The sequence below is a fragment of the Arachis ipaensis genome, chromosome B9, assembly GCF_059453495.1.
Source record: "Arachis ipaensis isolate K30076 ecotype BB chromosome B9, ASM5945349v1, whole genome shotgun sequence".
NCBI classification, from domain to species: Eukaryota; Viridiplantae; Streptophyta; class Magnoliopsida; order Fabales; family Fabaceae; genus Arachis; species Arachis ipaensis.
Window position 1 is genome coordinate 92,410,586 of NC_142444.1, and position 23,327 is coordinate 92,433,912.

Consider the following 23,327-nt stretch of genomic DNA (forward strand, 5'->3'; position numbering starts at 1 on the left):
ATGTTTTCTTTGCATATAAAAATTTTCAAAAATTTGTTCTTGATGTTCATCATGATCTTCAAAGTGTTCTTGGTGTTCATCTTGACATTCATAGTGTTCTTGCATACATCATGTGTTTTGATTTATAATTTTCATGTTGTGAGTCATTTTTTATGTTTTTCTCTCTCATCATAAAAATTCAAAAATCAAAAAATATCTTTCCCTCTTTTCTCTCATAAAATTCGAAAATTTGAGTTGACTTTTTCAAAAAATTTTTAAAATCTAGTTGTTTCTTATGAGTCAAATCAAATTTTCAATTTAAAAATCTTATCTTTTTCAAAATCTTTTTCAAAAATCTTTTTCTTAATTTTATCTCATAATTTTTGAAAATATCCTCAACAATTATTGTTTTGATTCAAAAATTTCAAGTTTGTTACTTACTTGTTAAGAAAGATTCAAACTTTAAGTTCTAGAATCATATCTTGTGATTTCTTGTGAATCAAGTCATTAATTGTGATTTTAAAAATCAAATATTTTTCAAAACTAATTCTAATCATATCTTTCTATCATATCTTTTTAAAATCTTATTTTTTTCAAAAATTTGATTTTAAAATATCTTTTCTAACTTTTTATCTTCTTATCTTTTCAAAATTGATTTTCAAAATTTGTTTTAACTAACTAACTAACTGTTTGTTTGTTTCTTATCTTTTTCAAAACTACCTAACTAACTCTCTGCCTCTAATTTTTGAAAATCTCTTCCCTCTTTTTCAAAAATTCTTTTTAATTATTTCAATTTTTAATTTTAATTTGATTTCATTCCTAATTTTCGAAAATCACTAACCATTTTTCAAAAGTAATTTTCAAAAATCCTCTTTTTCTCTCATCTCCTTCTATTTATTTATTCATCTACTAACACTTCATCTCACCCAAATTCGAACCCCCTCTTCCATCTGTGTTCGAATTTTCCCTTCTTCCCTTCTTTACATTACATTCTTTTCTTCTTCTACTCACACAGGGGAGCCTCTATACCTGGGCAAAAAGGATCCCTATTATTATTATTTTTCTGTTCCCTCTTTTTCATATGAGCAGGAGCAAGGACAAGAATATTCTTGTTGAAGCAGACCCAGAACCTGAAAGGACTCTGAAGAGGAAACTAAGAGAAGCTAAATTACAACAATCCAGCAAGCACCTTTCAGAAATTTTCGAACAAGAAAAGGAGATGGCAGCCAAAAATAATAATAATGCAAGGAGGATGCTTGGTGACTTTACTGCACCTAATTCCAATTTACATGGAAGAAGCATCTCCATCCCCACCATTGGAGCAAACAATTTTGAGCTGAAACCTCAATTAGTTTCTCTGATGCAGCAGAACTGCAAGTTCCATGGACTTCCATCTGAAGATCCTTTTCAGTTCTTAACTGAATTCTTGCAGATCTGTGATACTGTTAAGACCAATGGGGTTGATCCCGAGGTCTACAGGCTTATACTTTTCCCGTTTGCTGTAAGAGACAGAGTTAGAGTGTGGTTGAACTCTCAACCTAAAGACAGTCTGAACTCTTGGGATAAGCTGGTCAAGGCTTTCTTAGCCAAGTTCTTTCCTCCTCAAAAGCTGAGTAAGCTTAGAGTGGATGTTCAAACCTTCAGACAGAAAGAAGGTGAATCCCTCTATGAAGCTTGGGAGAGATACAAGGAACTGACCAAAAAGTGTCCTTCTGACATGCTTTCAGAATGGACCATCCTGGATATATTCTATGATGGTCTGTCTGAATTAGCTAAGATGTCATTGGATACTTCTGCAGGTGGATCCATTCACCTAAAGAAAACGCCTGCAGAAGCTCAAGAACTCATTGACATGGTTGCTAATAACCAGTTCATGTACACTTCTGAGAGGAATCCTGTGAGTAATGGGACGCCTCAGAAGAAGGGAGTTCTTGAAATTGATACTCTGAATGCCATATTGGCTCAGAATAAAATATTGACTCAGCAAGTCAATATGATTTCTCAGAGTCTTAATGGAATGCAAGCTGCATCCAACAGTACTCAAGAGGCATCTGCTGAAGAAGAGGCTTATGATCCTGAGAACCCTGCAATAGCAGAGGTGAATTACATGGGTGAACCATATGGAAACACCTATAATCTCTCATGGAGAAATCACCCAAATCTCTCATGGAAGGATCAACAAAAGCCTCAACAAGGCTTTAATAATGTTGGAAGAAATAGGTTTAATAGTAGTAAACCTTTTCCATCATCTTCTCAGCAACAGACAGAGAACTCTGAACAAAATACCTCTAATTTAACAAACTTAGTCTCTGATCTGTCCAAGGCCACTGTAAGTTTCATGAATGCAACAAGGTCCTCCATTAGAAATTTGAAGGCACAAGTGGGCCAGCTGAGTAAAAGGATCACTGAAATCCCTCCTAGTACTCTCCCAAGCAATACAGAAGAAAATCCAAAAGGAGAGTGCAAGGCCATTGATATAACCATCATGGCCGAATCCAAAGAGGAAGGGGAGGACGTGAATCCCAAGGAGGAAGACCTCCTGGGACGTCCCGTGATCAATAAGGAGTTTCCCTTTGAGGAACCAAAGGAATCTGAGGCTCATCTAGAGACCATAGAGATTCTATTAAACCTCCTTATGCCATTCATGAGTTCTGATGAGTATTCTTCTTCTGAAGAGAATGAGAATGTCACTGAAGAACAAGTTGCCAAGTTCCTTGGTGCAATCATGAAGCTGAATGCCAATTTATTTGGTAATGAGACTTGGGGAGATGAACCTCCTCTGTTCACCAATGAACTAAATGCATTGGATCAACTGAGATTGCCTCAGAAGAAACAGGATCCTGGAAAGTTCCTAATACCTTGTACCATAGGCACCACGACCTTTGAGAAGGCTCTATGTGATCTTGGGTCAGGAATAAACCTCATGCCACTCTCTGTAATGGAGAAACTGGGAATCTTTGAGGTATAAGCTGCTAAAATCTCATTAGAGATGGCAGACAATTCTAGAAAATAGGCTTATGGACAAGTAGAGGACATATTAGTAAAGGTTGAAGGCCTTTACATCCCTGCTGATTTCATAATCCTAGATACTGGGAAGGATGAGGATGAATCCATCATCCTTGGAAGACCCTTCCTAGCCACAGCAAGGGCTGTGATTAATGTTAACAGAGGTGAACTAGTCCTTCAATTGAATGAGGACTCCCTTGAGTTTAAAACTCAAGGACATCCTTCTGTAAACATGGAAAAGAGGTACAGTAAGCTTCTTTCAAAATAGAGTCAACCAGAGCCCCCACAGTCAAACTCTAAGTTTGGTGTTGGGAGGTCACAACCAAATTCTAAGTTTGGTGTTGAACTCCCATATCCAAACTCTAAGTTTGGTATTGGGGAGTCTCAACAATGCTCTAAACATCTGTGAGGCTCCATGAGAGCCCACTGTCAAGCTATTGACATTAAAGAAGCGCTTGTTAGGAGGCAATCTAATTTTTATTTAATTATATTTTTATTAGTTATATGTCTTCATAGGTTCATGATCATGTGGAGTCACAAAAACAACTGAAAAAATTGAAGAAAAATCAAAAACAGCAGAAGAAAAATCACACCCTGGAGGAAGGACTTACTGGCGTTTAAACGCCAGTAAGGAGCATCTGGCTGGCGTTCAACGCCAGAACAGAGCCTGGATCTGGCGTTGAACACTAGAAACAAGCAGCATCCTGGCGTTCAGACGCCAGAAATGCACAGTGAAGAAGAGCTGGCGCTGAACGCCAGAAACAAGCATCTGGCTGGCGTTCAACGCCAGAAATATGCTGCATCTGGGCGCTGAACGCCCAGAACAAGCATCAATTCGGCGTTTAAATGCCAGAATTGCATGCAAAGGCATTTTACATGCCTAATGGGTGCAGGGATGCAAATCCTTGACACCTCAGGATCTGTGGACCCTACAGGATCAACTCAGCATCTGTGGACCCCACAGGATCCCCACCTACCACCACTCACTCTCTTCCCTCTTCTCAATGTTCATCCTCTCTTCCCAATAAACACTCTTCCCCAAAACTCTTCACCAATCACCTCAATCTCTCTTCCCTATCACCACTTCACCACTCACATCCATCCACTCTTCCCCATAAACCTACCTCATAAACTCCACCTACCTTCAAAATTCAAAATCAATTTCCCACCCAAACCCACCCTATATGGCCGAAATTAACCCCCCTCCCTTCCCCATATAAAGCCCTCCATTCTTCTTCATTTTCACACAACACAACCCTCTCTTCCCCTTCTTGGCCGAATACACCTCTCCCTCCTCTCCTCCATATTTTCTTCATCTTCTTCATCTATTCTTTCTTCTCTTGCTCGAGGACGAGCAATATTCTAAGTTTGGTGTGGTAAAAGCATAAGCTTTTTATTTTTCCATTACCATTGATGGCACCCAAGACCGGAGAATCCTCTAGAAAAGGGAAAGGGAAGACAAAAGCTTCCACCTCCGAGTCATGGGAGATGGAAAGATTCATCTCCAAAGCTCATCAAGACCACTTCTATGATGTTGTAGCCAAGAAGAAGGTGATCCCCGAGGTCCCTTTCAAGCTCAAGAGAAATGAGTATCCGGAGATCCGACATGAGATCCATAGAAGAGGTTGGGAAGTTCTAACAAACCTCATCTAACAAGTCAGAATTCTAACGGTTCAAGAGTTCTATGCTAATGCATGGATCACAAGGAACCATGATCAAAGTAAGAACCCGAACCCAAAGAATTATCTCACTATGGTTCGGGGGAATTACTTAGATTTTAGTCCAGAAAATGTAAGGTTGGCGTTCAACTTGCCAATGATGGAAGAGAACGCACGCCCCTACACAAGGAGAGTCAACTTTGATCAAAGGTTGGACCAAGTCCTCATGGACATATGTGTGGAAGGAGCTCAATGGAAGATAGACTCAAAAGGCAAACCGGTTCAACTGAGAAGACTGGACCTTAAGCCTGTAGCTAAAGGATGGTTGGAGTTCATTCAACGCTCAATCATTCCCACTAGCAACCAGTCTGAAGTTACTATAGACCGGGCCATCATGATCCATAGCATCATGATTGGAGAAGAGGTGGAGGTTCATGAGATTATACCTCAAGAACTCTACAAGGTGGCTGACAAGTCCTCCACTATGGCAAGGTTAGTGGTATGCAAAATTGTTACTCAGGTTGTAAATTATTATTCGAAATTGATTCCCTGGCGATGGCACCAAAAATGGATGCACAGAACCATGGTCTAAACATATCTTCACAACTTCACATAACTAACCAGCAAGTGCACTGGGTCGTCCAAGTAATAAACCTTACGTGAGTAAGGGTCGATCCCACGGAGATTGTTGGTATGAAGCAAGCTATGGTCACCTTGTAAATCTCAGTCAGGCAGATATAAAATAGTTATGGAGTTATCGAAATTAATACTAAAATAAGGATAGAAATACTTATGTAAATCATTGGTGAGAATTTCAGATAAGCGTATGGAGATGCATTCATTCCTCTGAACCTCTGCTTTCCTGCTGTCTTCATCCAATCCGTCTTACTCCTTTCTATGGCTGGCTTTATGTAAGGATGTCACCGGTGCCAATGGCTACTTTCAATCCTCTCGGGAAAATGGTCCAAATGCTCTGTCACAGCATGGCTAAACGTCTGGAGGCATCACCCTTGTCGTTGGTTGCATCCTATTCCTCTTTGTGAAAATGGTCCGATGCGCTGTCACTGCATGGCTAATCATCTTGGAGGTTCTCGATCATACTGGAATAGAATTTACTATCCTTTTGCGTCAGTCACTACGCCCAGCACTCGCGAGTTTGGAGTTCGTCACAGTCATTCAATCCCAGAGTCCTACTCGGAATACCACGGACAAGGTTTAGACTTTCCGGACTCTCATGAATGCCGCCATCAATCTAGCTTATACCACGAAGATTCTGATTAAGAGATCTAAGAGATACTCATTCAATCTAATGTAGAACGGAAGTGGTTGTCAGGCACGCGTTCATAGGGAATGATGATGATTGTCACGTTCATCACATTCAGGTTGAAGTGCGAATGAATATCTTAGAAGCGAAATAAGATGAATTGAATAGAAAACAGTAGTACTTTGCATTAATCTTTGAGGAATAGCAGAGCTCCACACCTTAATCTATGGAGTGCAGAAACTCTACCGTTGAAAATACATAAGTGATAATGGAGTTCATTGGTCTCGGCCCCAGAGGGGAACCGGAGTAACCAAGACTACAAATACAATGATAAAAAGTTCTATTTATAATAAACTAGTCACTAGGGTTTACAGAAGTAAGTAATTGATGCATAAATCCACTTCCGGGGCCCACTTGGTGTGTGCTTGGGCTGAGCTTGAATTCTACACGTGGAGAGGTCATTCTTGGAGTTGAACGCCAGCTTTTGTGCCAGTTTGGACGTTGAACTCCACTTTGCAACTTGTTTCTGGCGCTGGACGCTAGAATTGGGCAGAGAGCTGGCGTTGAACGTCAGTTTGCGTCGTCTAAACTTGGGCAAAGTATGGACTATTATATATTTCTGGAAAGCCCTGGATGTCTACTTTCCAATGCAATTTTGAGTTCTGTAGCTCCAGAAAATCCATTTTGAGTGCAGGGAGGTCAGAATCCAACAGCATCAGCAGTCCTTCTTCAACCTCTGAATCTGATTTTTGCTCAAGTCCCTCAATTTCAGCCAGAAAATACCTGAAATGACAGAAAAACACACAAACTCATAGTAAAGTCCAGAAATATAAATTTAACATAAAAACTAATGAAAACATCCCTAAAAGTAACTAGATTCTACTAAAAACATACTAAAAACAATGCCAAAAAGCGTATAAATTATCCGCTCATCACAACACCAAACTTAAATTGTTGCTTGTCCCCAAGCAATTGAAAATCAAATAGGATAAAAAAAAAGAGAATATACTATAAATTCCAAACTATCAATGAAACATAGCTCCAATCATATGAGCGGGACTTGTAGCCTTTTCGCCTCTTGAATATTTTTGGCATCTCACTTTATCCATGGAGGTTCAGAATAATTGGCATCTATAGGAACTCAGAGTTCAGATAGTGTTATTGACTCTCCTAGTTCAGTATGATGATTCTTGAACACAGCTTCTTTATGAGTCTTGGCCGTGGCCCTAAGCATTTTGTTTTCCAGTATTACCACCAGATACATAAATGCCACAGACACATAATTGGGTGAACCTTTTCAGATTGTGACTCAGCTTTGCTAAAGTCCCCAATTAGAGGTGTCTAGGGTTCTTAAGCACACTCTTTTTTTGCTTTGGACCTTGACTTTAATCGTTCAGTCTCAAGTTTTCACTTGACACCTACACGCCACAAGCACATGGTTAGGGACAGCTTGGTTTAGCCGCTTAGGCCAGGATTTTATTCCTTTAGGCCCTCCTATCCACTGATGCTCAAAGCCTTGGGATCCTTTTTATTTGCCCTTGCCTTTTGGTTTTAAGGGTCATTGGCTTTTTGCTCTTGCCTCTTGGTTTTAAGAGCTTTTGGCTTTTTCTGCTTGCTTTTTCTCTTTCTTTCTATTTTTTTTCTTTTTTTTTTTCGCCTATTTTATTTATTTTTTTTTCTGCAAGCTTTGTTCTTTGCTACTTTTTCTTGCTTCAAGAATCATTTTTATGATTTTTCAGATTATCAAATAACATGTCTCCTAGTCATCATTCTTTCAAGAGCCAACATATTTAACATTCTTAAACAACAACTTCAAAAGACATATGCACTGTTCAAGCATACATTCAGAAAACAAGAAGCATTGTCACCACATCAATATAACTAAACTAAGTTCAAGGATAAATTCAAAACTCATGTACTTCTTGTTCTTTTGAATTAAAACATTTTTCATTTAAGAGAGGTGATGGATTCATAGGACATTCATAACTTTAAGACAGAGTTACTAACTACTAATGATCATGTAATGAAGACGCAAACATAGATAAGCACTTAACATAGAGAAAACGAAAAACAGAAGAAATAAGAACAAGGAATGAATCCACCTTAGTGATGGTGGCGTTTCCTTCTTGAGGAACCAATGATGTCCTTGAGCTCTTCTATGTCTCTTCCTTGTCTTTGTTGCTCCTCCCTCATTGCTTTTTGATCTTCTCTAATTTCATGAAGGATGGTGGAGTGCTCTTGATGTTCCACCCTTAATTGTCCCATGTTGGAACTTAATTCTTCTAGGGAGGTGTTGAATTGCTCCCAATAGTTTTGTGGAGGAAAATGCATTTGAGGCATCTCCGGGATCTCATGGTGATGAGCTTCCTGCGCCTCTTGAGCTCCATGAATGGGCTCTCTTGCTTGCTCCATCTTTTTCTTAGTGATGGGCTTTTCTTCCTCAATGGGAATGTCTCCTTCTATGAAAGCTCCAGCTGAGTAACATAGATGGCAGATAAGATGAGGAAAAGCTAGCCTTGCCCCAGGAGAGGGATTTTCGGCTATTTTGTAGAGTTCAAGGGAGATGACTTCATGAACCTCTACTTCTTCTCCAATCATGATGCTATGGATCATGATGGCCCGATCCACAGTAACTTCAGATCGGTTGCTAGTGGGGATGATGGAGCGTTGGATGAACTCCAACCATCCTCTAGCCACAGGCTTGAGGTCTAATCTTCTTAGTTGAACCGGCTTGCCTTTGGAGTCAATCTTTCATTGAGCTCCTTCCACACATATGTCCATGAGGACTTGGTCTAACCTTTGATTAAAGTTGACCCTTCTAGTGTAGGGGCGTTCATCTCCTTGCATCATAGGCAAGTTAAACGCCAACCTCACATTTTCCGGACTAAAATCCAAGTATTTTCCCCGAACCATTGTAACATAGTTCTTTGGATCCAGGTTCTTACTTTGATCATGGTTCTTGGTGATCCATGCATTGGCATAGAACTCTTGAACCATTAGGATGCCAACTTGTTGGATGGGATTTGTTAGAACTTCCCAAACTCTTCTTTGAATTTCATGTCGGATCTCTGGATACTTATTTCTTTTGAGTTTGAAAGGGACCTCGGGGATCACCTTCTTCTTGGCCACAACATCATAGAAGTTGTCTTGATGAGCTTTGGAGATGAATCTTTCCATCTCCCATGACTCGGAGGTGGAAGTTTTTGTCTTCCCTTTCCCTTTTCTAGAGGATTCTCCGGTCTTGGGTGCCATCAATGGTAATGGAAAAACAAAAAGCTTATGCTTTTACCACACCAAACTTAGAATATTGCTTGCCCTCGAGCAAGAGAAGAAAGAATAATATGAAGAAGAAGAAGAAGAAGAAAATATGGAGAAGTGGGGGAAGGTGTGTTTCGGCCAAGAAGAGAAGAGAGGGCTGTGTTGTGTGAAAATGAGGAAGAATGGAGGGCTATATATAGGGAAGGGAGGGGGGTTTAAGTTTCGGCCATATGGGTGGGTTTGGGTGGGAAATTGATTTGAATTTTGAAGGTAGGTGGAGTTTATTGGGTAGGTTTATGGGGAAGAGTGGGTGGATGTGAGTGGTGAAGGGTTAATAAGGAAGAGAGATGGAGGTGATAGGTAAAGGGTTTTGGGGAAGAGTGTTTATTGGGAATAGAGGATGATTGAGAAGAGAGAAGAGAGTGAGTGGAGGTAGGTGGGGATCCTGTGGGGTCCACAGATCCTGAGATGATCCTGTGGGGTCCACAGATCCTGAGGTGTTCAAGGATTTACAACCTTGCACCAAATTAGGCATGTAAAATGCCCTTGAACACAACTCTGGGTGTTCAGCGCCAGGTTGGTGCCCATTTTGGGCGTTCAACGCCCATTTGTTGCCTATTTCTGGCGTTGAACGCCAGAACCATGCTTGTTCTGGGCGTTGAGCGCCAGCTCTTCTCCAGGGTGCAATTCTGGCGTTCAGCGCCCAGATACTACCCATTTTGGGCGTTCAGCGCCCAGATACTGCCCATTTTGGGCGTTCAGCGCCAGAACCATGCTCTGTTCTGGCATTGAACACCAGACAGGTGCTTCCTCCAGGGTGTGATTTTTCTTCTGCTGTTTTTGATTCTGTTTCTAAATTTTTCGTTTATTTTGTGACTCCACATGATCATGAACCTAAGAAAACATGAAAAATAAAAATAAAAATAAAATTAGATAAATAAACATTGGGTTGCCTCCCAACAAGCGCTTCTTTAATGTCAATAGCTTGACAGTGGGCTCTCATGGAGCCTCACAGATGTGCAGAGCTTTGTTGAGACCTCCCAACACCAAACTTAGAGTTTGGATATGGGGGTTTGACACCAAACTTAGAGTTTGGTTGTGGCCTCCCAACACCAAACTTAGAGTTTGACTGTGGGGGCTTTGGTTGACTCTGCTTTGAGAGAAGCTTTTTCTGCTTCCTCTCCATGGATGCAGAGAGAGATCCTTGAGTTGTAAACACAAAGTTGTCCTTATTTAATTGAAGGATCAATTCTCCTCTATCCACATCAATCACAGCTCTTGCTGTGGCTAGGAAAGGTCTTCCTAGGATGATGGATTCATCCTCTTCCTTTCCAGTATCCAGGACTATAAAATCAGCAGGGATGTAAAGGCCTTCAACCTTTACTAACACGTCCTCTACTTGTCCATAAGCCTGTTTTCTTGAATTGTCTGCCATTTCTAATGAGATTTTAGCAGCTTGCGCCCCATAGATTCCCAGTTTCTCTATTACAGAGAGGGGCATGAGTTTATCCCTGAACCAAGGTCACACAGAGCCTTAAAGATCATGGTGCCTATGGTACAAGGTATTATGAACTTTCCAGGATCCTGTTTCTTCTGAGGCATTGTCAGTTGATCCAGATCACTTAGTTCATTGGTGAACAAAGGAGGTTCATCTTCCCAAGTCTCAATACCAAATAATTTGGCATTTAGCTTCATGATTGCACCAAGGAACTTGGCAGCTTGCTCTTCAGTAAATCCTCATTTTCTTCAGAAGAGGAATACTCATCAGAGCTCATGAATGGCATAAGGAGGTTCAATGGAATCTCTATGGTCTCTAGATGAGCCTCAGAGTCCTTTGGTTCCTCAGAGGGAAGCTCCTTATTGATCACTGGACATCCCAGGAGGTCTTCTTCCTTGGGATTCACGTCCTTCTCCTCTCTTGTGGGTTTGGTCATGGTAATTAATTCAATGGCCTTGCACTCTCCTTTTGGATTCTCTTCTATATTGCTTGGGAGAGTACTAGGAGGGATTTCAGTGATCCTTTTACTCAGCTGGCCCACTTGTTCTTCCAAATTTCTAATGGAAGACCTTGTTTCATTCATGAAACTCACAGTGGCCTTAGATAGATCAGAGACTAAATTTGCTAAGCTAGATAGATTCTGCTCAGAATTCTCTGTCTGTTGCTGAGTGGATGATGGAAAAGGCTTGCTATTGCTAAACCTGTTTCTTCCACCATTATTAAAGCCTTGTTGAGGCTTTTGATCCTTCCATGAGAGATTTGGGTGATTTCTCCATGATGGATTGTAGGTGTTTCCATATGGTTCACCCATGTATTTTAACTCTACTATTGCAGGGTTCTCAGGATCATAAGCTTCTTCCTCAGAAGATGCCTCTAGAGTATTGTTGGATGCAGCTTGCATTCCATTCAGACTCTGAGAAATCATATTGACTTGCTGAGTCAATCTTTTATTTTGAGCCAATATGACATTCAGAGTATCAATTTCAAGAACTCCCTTCTTCATAGGCGTCCCATTACTCACAGGATTTCTCTCAGAAGTGTACATAAACTGGTTATTAGCAACCATGTCAATGAGTTCTTGAGCTTCTGCAGGCATTTTCTTTAGGTGAATGGATCCACCTGCAGAAGTATCCAATGACATCTTTGATAGCTCAGATAAACCATCATAGAATATATCCAGGATGGTCCATTCTGAAAGCATGTCAGAAGGACACTTTTTGGTCAGCTGCTTGTATCTTTTCCAAGCTTCATAGAGGGATTCACCTTTTTTCTGTCTGAAGGTTTGAACATCGGCTCTAAGCTTGCTCAGCTTTTGAGGGGGAAAGAACTTGGCTAAGAAAGCCGTGACCAGCTTATCCCAAGAGTTCAGGCTGTCTTTGGGTTGAGAGTCCAACCATATTCTAGCTCTGTCTCTTACAGCAAAAGGGAAAAGCATGAGCCTGTAGACTTCAGGATCTACTCCATTAGTCTTAACAGTATCACAGATCTGCAAGAATTTAGTTAAGAACTGAAAAGGATCTTCAGATGGAAGTCCATGAAACTTGCAGTTCTGCTGCATCAGAGAAACTAGCTGAGGTTTCAGCTCAAAATTGTTTGCTCCAATGGTAGGAATGGAGATGCTTCTTCCATGTAAATTGGAATTAGGTGCAGTAAAGTCACCAAGCATTCTCCTTGCATTATTGTTGTTGGGTTCGGCTGCCATCTCCTTTACTTGTTCGAAATTTTCAATAAGGTTATCTCTGGATTGTTGTAATTTAGCTTCTCTTAGTTTTCTCTTCAGAGTCCTTTCAAGTTCTGGATCAGCTTCAACAAGAATGCCTTTTTCTTTGTCCCTGCTCATAAGAAAGAGAAGAGAAAAAGAAAAGAAGAGGAATCCTCTATGTCACAGTAAAGAGGTTCCTTATTGTTAGTAGAAGAAGAAAAGGAATAGGGGTGAAGAAGAATGAAGAATCCAAACACAAAGGTGATGATAGGAGCAGAGATGTGAGATGAAGAGAAGTGTTAGTAGATGAATAAATAAATAGAAGGGGATGAGAGGAGGAGAGACTTTTCGAAAATAATTTTTGAAAAAGAGTTAGTGATTTTCGAAAATAGTTTTTGAAAAAGGTTAGTAGTTTTTCAAAAATTCAAATAAAAAATAAAATAATTAGTCTAATTAAGAAGAAATTTTGAAAAAGAGGGAAGATTTTTTCGAAAATTAGAGAGAGAGAGTTAGTTAGGTAGTTTTGAAAAAGGTAAGAAACAAACAAAAAGTTAGTTAGTTAGTTGAAACAAATTTTGAAAAGATAAGAAGTTAGGAAGTTAGAAAAGATATTTTGCAATCACTTTTTTGAAAAAGGTAAGATAAGAAGATATTTTTGAAAAAATATGATAGAAATTAGTTTTTGAAAAAGATTTGATTTTTAAAATCTCAATTAATGACTTGAATCACAAGAAATCACAAGATATGATTCTAGAACTTAAAGTTTGAATCTTTCTTAACAAGTAAGTAACAAACTTGAAATTTTTGAATCAAAACATTAATTGATGATGTTATTTTCGAAAATATGATGTAAAATTAAGAAAAGATTTTTGAAAAATATTTTTGAAATTTTCGAAAATAACTAAGAAAATTGAAAAAAGATTTGATTTTTGAAAAAGATTTTAAAAAAGATAAGATTTTTTTAAATTGAAAATTTGATTTGACTCATAAAAACAACTAGATTTTAAAGATTTTTGAAAAAGTCAAATCTAATTTTCGAAATTTTAAGAGAGAGAAAAAAAGGGAAAGATATTTTTTTGATTTTTAAATTTTTAATGATGAGAGAGAAAAACATGAAAATTATGCAATGCATGAGAATTTTAGATCAAAGAATGTGATGTATGCAAGAATGCTATGAATGTCAAGATGAACACCAAGAACACTATGAAGATCATGATGAACATCAAGAACATATTTTTGAAAAATTTTTAATGCAAAGAAAACATGCAAGACACCAAACTTAGAAATCTTTGATGCTTGGACTCTATGGATGCAAGAATGCATATGAAAAACATCATACAACACAAAACAAGAAAACATCAAGATCAAACAAGAAGACTTACCAAGAACAACTTGAAGATCATGAAGAACACTATGAATGCATGAATTTTCGAAAAATGCAAGATGAGTACGCAATTGACATGAAACTTATAACATGACACATGACCCAAACAAGAAACACAAAAATATTTTTTTTGATTTTTATGATTTTCTAAATTTTTTTGGAATTTTTATTCGAAAATTATTTTGAAAAAGGAAAATAAGGATTCCAAAATTTTTAATATGAATTCCAGGAATCTTATGCTTTTTAGATTAAAGCTCCAATCAAAGGGTCAGGCATGGCTTAATAGCCAGCCAAGCTTTAGTATGTAACTCAGACATGACACGCCTGACATGCCCTACACAGAAGAATTAGACATGGCTTTACAGCCAGCCAGGTTTCCACATGCTTCATGAAACACTAGAATTCATTCTTAAAAATTCTGAAGAAAAATATATTTTTGAAAACATTTTTATTTTAAAATTTTTTTTTCCGAAAACAAAAGAGAAATTTTTGAAAGAATTTTGAAAAATTTTTGAAAATAAAACAAAAAGAAGATTACCTAATCTGAGCAACAAGATGAACCGTCAGTTGTCCAAACTCGAACAATCCCCGGCAACGGCGCCAAAAACTTGGTATGCGAAATTGTTACTCAGGTTGTGAATTATTGTTCGAAATTGATTCCCTGGCGATGGCACCAAAAACGGATGCACAGAACCATGGTCTAAACATATCTTCACAACTTCGCATAACTAACTAGCAAGTGCACTGGGTCGTCCAAGTAATAAACCTTACGTGAGTAAGGGTCGATCCCACGGAGATTGTTGGTATGAAGCAAGCTATGGTCACCTTGTAAATCTCAGTCAGGCGGATATAAAATAGTTATGGAGTTTTCGAAATTAATACTAAAATAAGGATAGCAATACCTATGTAAATCATTGGTGAGAATTTCAGATAAGCGTATGGAGATGCATTCATTCCTCTGAACCTCTGCTTTCCTGCTGTCTTCATCCAATCCGTCTTACTCCTTTCTATGGCTGGCTCTATGTAAGGATGTCACCCGTGCCAATGGCTACTTTCAATCCTCTCGGGAAAATGGTCCAAATGCTCTGTCACAGCATGGCTAATCGTCTGGAGGCATCACCCTTGTCGTTGGTTGCATCCTATTCCTCTCTGTGAAAATGGTCCGATGCGCTGTCACTGCATGGCTAATCATCTTGGAGGTTCTCGATCATACTGGAATAGAATTTACTATCCTTTTGCGTCAGCCAATACGCACAGCACTCGCGAGTTTGGAGTTCGTCACAGTCATTCAATCCCAGAGTCCTACTCGGAATACCACGGACAAGGTTTAGACTTTCCGGACACTCATGAATGCCGCCATCAATCTAGCTTATACCACGAAGATTCTGATTAAGAGATCTAAGAGATACTCATTCAATCTAATGTAGAACGGAAGTGGTTGTCAGGCACGTGTTCATAGGGAATGATGATGATTGTCACGTTCATCACATTCAGGTTGAAGTGCGAATGAATATCTTAGAAGCGAAATAAGATGAATTGAATAGAAAACAGTAGTACTTTGCATTAATCTTTGAGGAACAGCAGAGCTCCACACCTTAATCTATGGAGTGCAGAAACTCTACCGTTGAAAATACATAACTGATAATGGAGTTCATTGGTCTCGGCCCCAGAGGGGAACTGGAGTAACCAAGACTACAAATACAATGATAAAAAGTTCTATTTATAATAAACTAGTCACTAGGGTTTACAGAAGTAAGTAATTGATGCATAAATCCACTTCCGGGGCCCACTTGGTGTGTGCTTGGGCTGAGCTTGAATTCTACACGTGGAGAGGTCATTCTTGGAGTTGAACGCCAGCTTTTGTGCCAGTTTGGGCGTTGAACTCCACTTTGCAACTTGTTTCTGGCGCTGGACGCTATAATTGGGCAGAGAGCTGGCGTTGAACGTCAGTTTGCGTCGTCTAAACTTGGGCAAAGTATGGACTATTATATATTTCTGGAAAGCCCTGGATGTCTACTTTCCAATGCAATTTTGAGTTCTGTAGCTCCAGAAAATCCATTTTGAGTGCAGGGAGGTCAGAATCCAACAGCATCAGCAGTCCTTCTTCAACCTCTGAATCTGATTTTTGCTCAAGTCCCTCAATTTCAGCCAGAAAATACCTGAAATGACAGAAAAACACACAAACTCATAGTAAAGTCCAGAAATGTGAATTTAACATAAAAACTAATGAAAACATCCCTAAAAGTAACTAGATTCTACTAAAAACATACTAAAAACAATGCCAAAAAGCGTATAAATTATCCGCTCATCACAACACCAAACTTAAATTGTTGCTTGTCCACAAGCAACTGAAAATCAAATAGGATAAAAAAAAAGAGAATATACTATAAATTCCAAACTATCAATGAAACATAGCTCCAATCAGATGAGCGGGACTTGTAGCTTTTTCGCCTCTTGAATATTTTTGGCATCTCACTTTATCCATGGAGGTTCTGAATAATTGGCATCTATAGGAACTCAGAGTTCAGATAGTGTTATTGACTCTCCTAGTTCAGTATGATGATTCTTGAACACAGCTTCTTTATGAGTCTTGGCCGTGGCCCTAAGCACTTTGTTTTCCAGTATTACCACCGGATATATAAATGCCACAAACACATAATTGGGTGAACCTTTTCAGATTGTGACTCAGCTTTGCTAAAGTCCCCAATTAGAGGTGTCCAGGGTTCTCAAGCACACTCTTTTTTTTCTTTGGACCTTGACTTTAATCGTTCAGTCTCAAGTTTTCACTTGACACCTACACGCCACAAGCACATGGTTAGGGACAGCTTGGTTTAGCCGCTTAGGCCAGGATTTTATTCCATTAGGCCCTCCTATCCACTGATGCTCAAAGCCTTGGGACCTTTTTATTTGCCCTTGCCTTTTGGTTTTAAGGGTTATTGCCTTTTTGCTCTTGCCTCTTGGTTTTAAGAGCTTTTGGCTTTTTCTGCTTGCTTTTTCTCTTTCTTTCTATTTTTTTTCTTTTTTTTTCGCCTATTTTATTTTTTTTTTTCTGCAAGCTTTGTTCTTTGCTACTTTTTCTTGCTTCAAGAATCATTTTTATGATTTTTCAGATTATCAAATAACATGTCTCCTAGTCATCATTCTTTCAAGAGCCAACATATTTAACATTCTTAAACAACAACTTCAAAAGACATATGCACTGTTCAAGCATACATTCAGAAAACAAGAAGCATTGTCACCACATCAATATAACTAAACTAAGTTCAAGGATAAATTCAAAACTCATGTACTTCTTGTTCTTTTGAATTAAAACATTTTTCATTTAAGAGAGGTGATGGATTCATAGGACATTCATAACTTTAAGACAGAGTTACTAACTACTAATGATCATGTAATGAAGACGCAAACATAGATAAGCACTTAACATAGAGAAAACGAAAAACAGAAGAAATAAGAACAAGGAATGAATCCACCTTAGTGATGGTGGCGTTTCCTTCTTGAGGAACCAATGATGTCCTTGAGCTCTTCTATGTCTCTTCCTTGTCTTTGTTGCTCCTCCCTCATTGCTTTTTGATCTTCTCTAATTTCATGAAGGATGGTGGAGTGCTCTTGATGTTCCACCCTTAATTGTCCCATGTTGGAACTTAATTCTTCTAGGGAGGTGTTGAATTGCTCCCAATAGTTTTGTGGAGGAAAATGCATTTGAGGCATCTCCGGGATCTCATGGTGATGAGCTTCCTGCGCCTCTTGAGCTCCATGAATGGGCTTCTTAGTGATGGGCTTTTCTTCCTCAATGGGAATGTCTCCTTCTATGGAAGCTCCAGCTGAGTAACATAGATGGCAGATAAGATGAGGAAAAGCTAGCCTTGCCCCAGGAGAGGGCTTTTCGGCTATTTTGTAGAGTTCAAGGGAGCTGACTTCATGAACCTCTACTTCTTCTCCAATCATGATGCTATGGATCATGATGGCCCGATCCACAGTAACTTCAGATCGGTTGCTAGTGGGGATGATGGAGCGTTGGATGAACTCCAACCATCCTCTAACCACAGGCTTGAGGTCTAATCTTCTTAGTTGAACCGGCTTGCCTTTAGAGTCAATCTTTCATTGAGCTCCTTCCACACATATGTCCATGAGGACTTGGTCTAACCTTTGATTAAAGTTGACCCTTCTAGTGTAGGGGCGTTCATCTCCTTGCATCATAGGCAAGTTAAACGCCAACCTCACATTTTCCGGACTAAAATCCAAGTATTTTCCCCGAACCATTGTAACATAGTTCTTTGGATCCAGGTTCTTACTTTGATCATGGTTCTTGGTGATCCATGCATTGGCATAGAACTCTTGAACCATTAGGATGCCAACTTGTTGGATGGGATTTGTTAGAACTTCCCAACCTCTTCTTTGAATTTCATGTCAGATCTCTGGATACTTATTTCTTTTGAGTTTGAAAGGGACCTCGGGGATCACCTTCTTCTTGGCCACAATATCATAGAAGTGGTCTTGATGAGCTTTGGAGATGCATCTTTCCATCTCCCATGACTCGGAAGTGGAAGTTTTTGTCTTCCCTTTCCCTTTTCTAGAGGATTCTCCGGTCTTGGGTGCCATCAATGGTAATGGAAAAACAAAAAGCTTATGCTTTTACCATACCAAACTTAGAATATTGCTCGCCCTCGAGCAAGAGAAGAAAGAATAATATGAAGAAGAAGAAGAAAATATGGAGAAGAGGGGGAAGGTGTGTTTCGGCCAAGAAGAGAAGAGAGGGCTGTGTTGTGTGAAAATGAGGAAGAATGGAGGGCTATATATAGGGAAGGGAGGGGGGTTTAAGTTTCGGCCATATGGGTGGGTTTGGGTGGGAAATTGATTTGAATTTTGAAGGTAGGTGGAGTTTATTGGGTAAGTTTATGGGGAAGAGTGGGTGGATGTGAGTGGTGAAGGGTTAATAGGGAAGAGAGATGGAGGTGATAGGTAAAGGGTTTTGGGGAAGAGTGTTTATTGGGAATAGAGGATGATTGAGAAGAGAGAAGAGAGTGAGTGGAGGTAGGTGGGGATCCTGTGGGGTCCACAGATCCTGAGATGATCCTGTGGGGTCCACAGATCCTGAGGTGTTCAAGGATTTACAACCTTGCACCAAATTAGGCATGTAAAATGCCCTTGCACACAACTCTGGGTGTTCAGCGCCAGGTTGGTGCCCATTTTGGGCGTTCAACGCCCATTTGTTGCCCATTTCTGGCGTTGAACGCCAGAACCATGCTTGTTCTGGGCGTTCAGCGCCAGCTCTTCTCCAGGGTGCAATTCTGGCGTTCAGCACCCAGATACTACCCATTTTGGGCGTTCAGCGCCCAGATACTGCCCATTTTGGGCGTTCAGCGCCAGAACCATGCTTTGTTCTGGCATTGAACACCAGACAGGTGCTTCCTCCAGGGTGTGATTTTTCTTCTGTTGTTTTTGATTCTGTTTCTAAATTTTTCGTTTATTTTGTGACTCCACATGATCATGAACCTAAGAAAACATGAAAAATAAAAATAAAAATAAAATTAGATAAATAAACATTGGGTTGCCTCCCAACAAGCGCTTCTTTAATGTCAATAGCTTGACAGTGGGCTCTCATGGAGCCTCACAGATGTGCAGAGCTTTGTTGAGACCTCCCAACACCAAACTTAGAGTTTGGATATGGGGGTTTGACACCAAACTTAGAGTTTGGTTGTGGCCTCCCAACACCAAACTTAGAGTTTGACTGTGGGGGCTTTGGTTGACTCTGCTTTGAGAGAAGCTTTTTCTGCTTCCTCTCCATGGATGCAGAGAGAGATCCTTGAGCTGTAAACACAAAGTTGTCCTTATTTAATTGAAGGATCAATTCTCCTCTATCCACATCAATCACAGCTCTTGCTGTGGCTAGGAAAGGTCTTCCTAGGATGATGGATTCATCCTCTTCCTTTCCAGTATCCAGGACTATAAAATCAGCAGGGATGTAAAGGCCTTCAACCTTTACTAGCACGTCCTCTACTTGTCCATAAGCCTATTTTCTTGAATTGTCTTCCATTTCTAATGAGATTTTAGCAGCTTGCACCCCATAGATTCCCAGTTTCTCTATTACAGAGAGGGGCATGAGTTTATCCCTGAACCAAGGTCACACAGAGCCTTAAAGATCATGGTGCCTATGGTACAAGGTATTATGAACTTTCCAGGATCCTGTTTCTTCTGAGGCATTGTCAGTTGATCCAGATCACTTAGTTCATTGGTGAACAAAGGAGGTTCATCTTCTCAAGTCTCAATACCAAATAATTTGGCATTTAGCTTCATGATTGCACCAAGGAACTTGGCAGCTTGCTCTTCAGTAACATCCTCATTTTCTTCAGAAGAGGAATACTCATCAGAGCTCATGAATGGCATAAGGAGGTTCAATGGAATCTCTATGGTCTCTAGATGAGCCTCAGAGTCCTTTGGTTCCTCAGAGGGAAGCTCCTTATTGATCACTGGACGTCCTAGGAGGTCTTCTTCCTTGGGATTCATGTCCTTCTCCTCTCTTGTGGGTTCGGTCATGGTAATTAATTCAATGGCCTTGCACTCTCCTTTTGGATTCTCTTCTATATTGCTTGGGAGAGTACTAGGAGGGATTTCAGTGATCCTTTTACTCAGCTGGCCCACTTGTTCTTCCAAATTTCTAATGGAAGACCTTGTTTCATTCATGAAACTCACAGTGGCCTTAGATAGATCAGAGACTAAATTTGCTAAGCTAGATGGATTCTGCTCAGAATTCTCTGTCTGTTGCTGAGTGGATGATGGAAAAGGCTTGCTATTGCTAAACCTGTTTCTTCCACCATTATTAAAGCCATGTTGAGGCTTTTGATCCTTCCATGAGAGATTTGGGTGATTTCTCCATGATGGATTGTAGGTGTTTCCATATGGTTCACCCATGTATTTTAACTCTACTATTGCAGGGTTCTCAGGATCATAAGCTTCTTCCTCAGAAGATGCCTCTAGAGTACTGTTGGATGCAGCTTGCATTCCATTCAGACTCTGAGAAATCATATTGACTTGCTGAGTCAATCTTTTATTTTGAGCCAATATGACATTCAGAGTATCAATTTCAAGAACTCCCTTCTTCATAGGCGTCCCATTACTCACAGGATTTCTCTCAGAAGTGTACATAAACTCGTTATTAGCAACCATGTCAATGAGTTCTTGAGCTTCTGCAGGCGTTTTCTTTAGGTGAATGGATCCACCTGCAGAAGTATCCAATGACATCTTTGATAGCTCAGATAAACCATCATAGAATATATCCAGGATGGTCCATTCTGAAAGCATGTCAGAAGGACACTTTTTGGTCAGCTGCTTGTATCTTTTCCAAGCTTCATAGAGGGATTCACCTTCTTTCTGTCTGAAGGTTTGAACATCGGCTCTAAGCTTGCTCAGCTTTTGAGGGGGAAAGAACTTAGCTAAGAAAGCCGTGACCAGCTTATCCCAAGAGTTCAGGCTGTCTTTGGGTTGAGAGTCCAACCATATTCTAGCTCTGTCTCTTACAGCAAAAGGGAAAAGCATGAGCCTGTAGACTTTAGGATCTACTCCATTAGTCTTAAGAGTATCACAGATCTGCAAGAATTCAGTTAAGAACTGAAAAGGATCTTCAGATGGAAGTCCATGAAACTTGCAGTTCTGCTGCATCAGAGAAACTAGCTGAGGTTTCAGCTCAAAATTGTTTGCTCCAATGGTAGGAATGGAGATGCTTCTTCCATGTAAATTGGAATTAGGTACAGTAAAGTCACCAAGCATTCTCCTTGCAATATTGTTGTTTGGTTCGGCTGCCATCTCCTTTACTTGTTCGAAATTTTCAATAAGGTTGTCTCTGGATTGTTGTAATTTAGCTTCTCTTAGTTTTCTCTTCAGAGTCCTTTCAGGTTCTGGATCAGCTTCAACAAGAATGCCTTTTTCTTTGTCCCTGCTCATAAGAAAGAGAAGAGAAAAAGAAAAGAAGAGGAATCCTCTATGTCACAGTAAAGAGGTTCCTTATTGTTAGTAGAAGAAGAAAAGGAATAGGGGTGAAGAAGAATGAAGAATCCAAACACAAAGGTGATAATAGGAGCAGAGATGTGAGATGAAGAGAAGTATTAGTAGATGAATAAATAAATAGAAGGGGATGAGAGGAGGAGAGACTTTTCGAAAATAATTTTTGAAAAAGAGTTAGTGATTTTCGAAAATAGTTTTTGAAAAAGGTTAGTAGTTTTTCGAAAATTCAAATAAAAAATAAAATAATTAGTCTAATTAAGAAGAAATTTTGAAAAAGAGGGAAGATTTTTTCGAAAATTAGAGAGAGAGAGTTAGTTAGGTAGTTTTGAAAAAGGTAAGAAACAAACAAAAAGTTAGTTAGTTAGTTGAAACAAATTTTGAAAAGATAAGAAGTTAGGAAGTTAGAAAAGATATTTTGCAATCACTTTTATGAAAAAGGTAAGATAAGAAGATATTTTTGAAAAAATATGATAGAAATTCGTTTTCGAAAAAGATTTGATTTTTAAAATCTCAATTAATGACTTGATTCACAAGAAATCACAAGATATGATTCTAGAACTTAAAGTTTGAATCTTTCTTAACAAGTAAGTAACAAACTTGAAATTTTTTAATCAAAACATTAATTGATGATGTTATTTTCGAAAATATGATGTAAAATTAAGAAAAAGATTTTTGAAAAATATTTTTGAAATTTTCGAAAATAACTAAAAAAATTGAAAAAGATTTGATTTTTGGAAAAGATTTTAAAAAAGATAAGATTTTTTTAAATTGAAAATTTGATTTGACTCATAAAAACAACTAGATTTTAAAGATTTTTGAAAAAGTCAAATCTAATTTTCGAAATTTTAAGAGAGAGAAAAAAAGGGAAAGATATTTTTTTTATTTTTGAATTTTTAATGATGAGAGAGAAAAACATGAAAATTATGCAATGCATGAGAATTTTAGATCAAAGCATGTGATGTATGCAAGAATGCTATGAATGTCAAGATGAACACCAAGAACACTATGAAGATCATGATGAACATCAAGAACATATTTTTGAAAAATTTTTAATGCAAAGAAAACATGCAAGACACCAAACTTAGAAATCTTTGATGCTTGGACTCTATGGATGCAAGAATGCATATGAAAAACATCATACAACACAAAACAAGAAAACATCAAGATCAAACAAGAAGACTTACCAAGAACAACTTGAAGATCATGAAGAAAACTATGAATGCATGAATTTTCGAAAAATGCAAGATGAGTACGCAATTGACACGAAACTTATAACATGACACATGACCCAAACAAGAAACACAAAAATATTTTTTTTGATTTTTATGATTTTCTAAATTTTTTTGGAATTTTTTTCGAAAATTATTTTGAAAAAGGAAAATAAGGATTCCAAAATTTTTAATATGAATTCCAGGAATCTTATGCTTTTTAGATTAAAGCTCCAATCAAAGGGTCAGGCATGGCTTAATAGCCAGCCAAGCTTTAGTATGTAACTCAGACATGACACGCCTGACATGCCCTACACGGAAGAATTAGACAAGGCTTTACAGCCAGCCAGGTTTCCACATGCTTCATGA

The 23,327-nt window shown here is 38.9% G+C and overlaps 1 non-coding gene across 1 annotated transcript; it reads right to left on the bottom strand.

Moving 5' to 3' along the window:
• Window positions 1–1,594: 1,594 nt before the first annotated feature.
• On the bottom strand, window positions 1,595–1,702 carry LOC148545470 (small nucleolar RNA R71). The gene has a single exon (XR_015901858.1). It is a non-coding gene; the product is annotated as a small nucleolar RNA R71 (small nucleolar RNA).
• Between the last annotated feature and the right edge of the window lie 21,625 nt (window positions 1,703–23,327).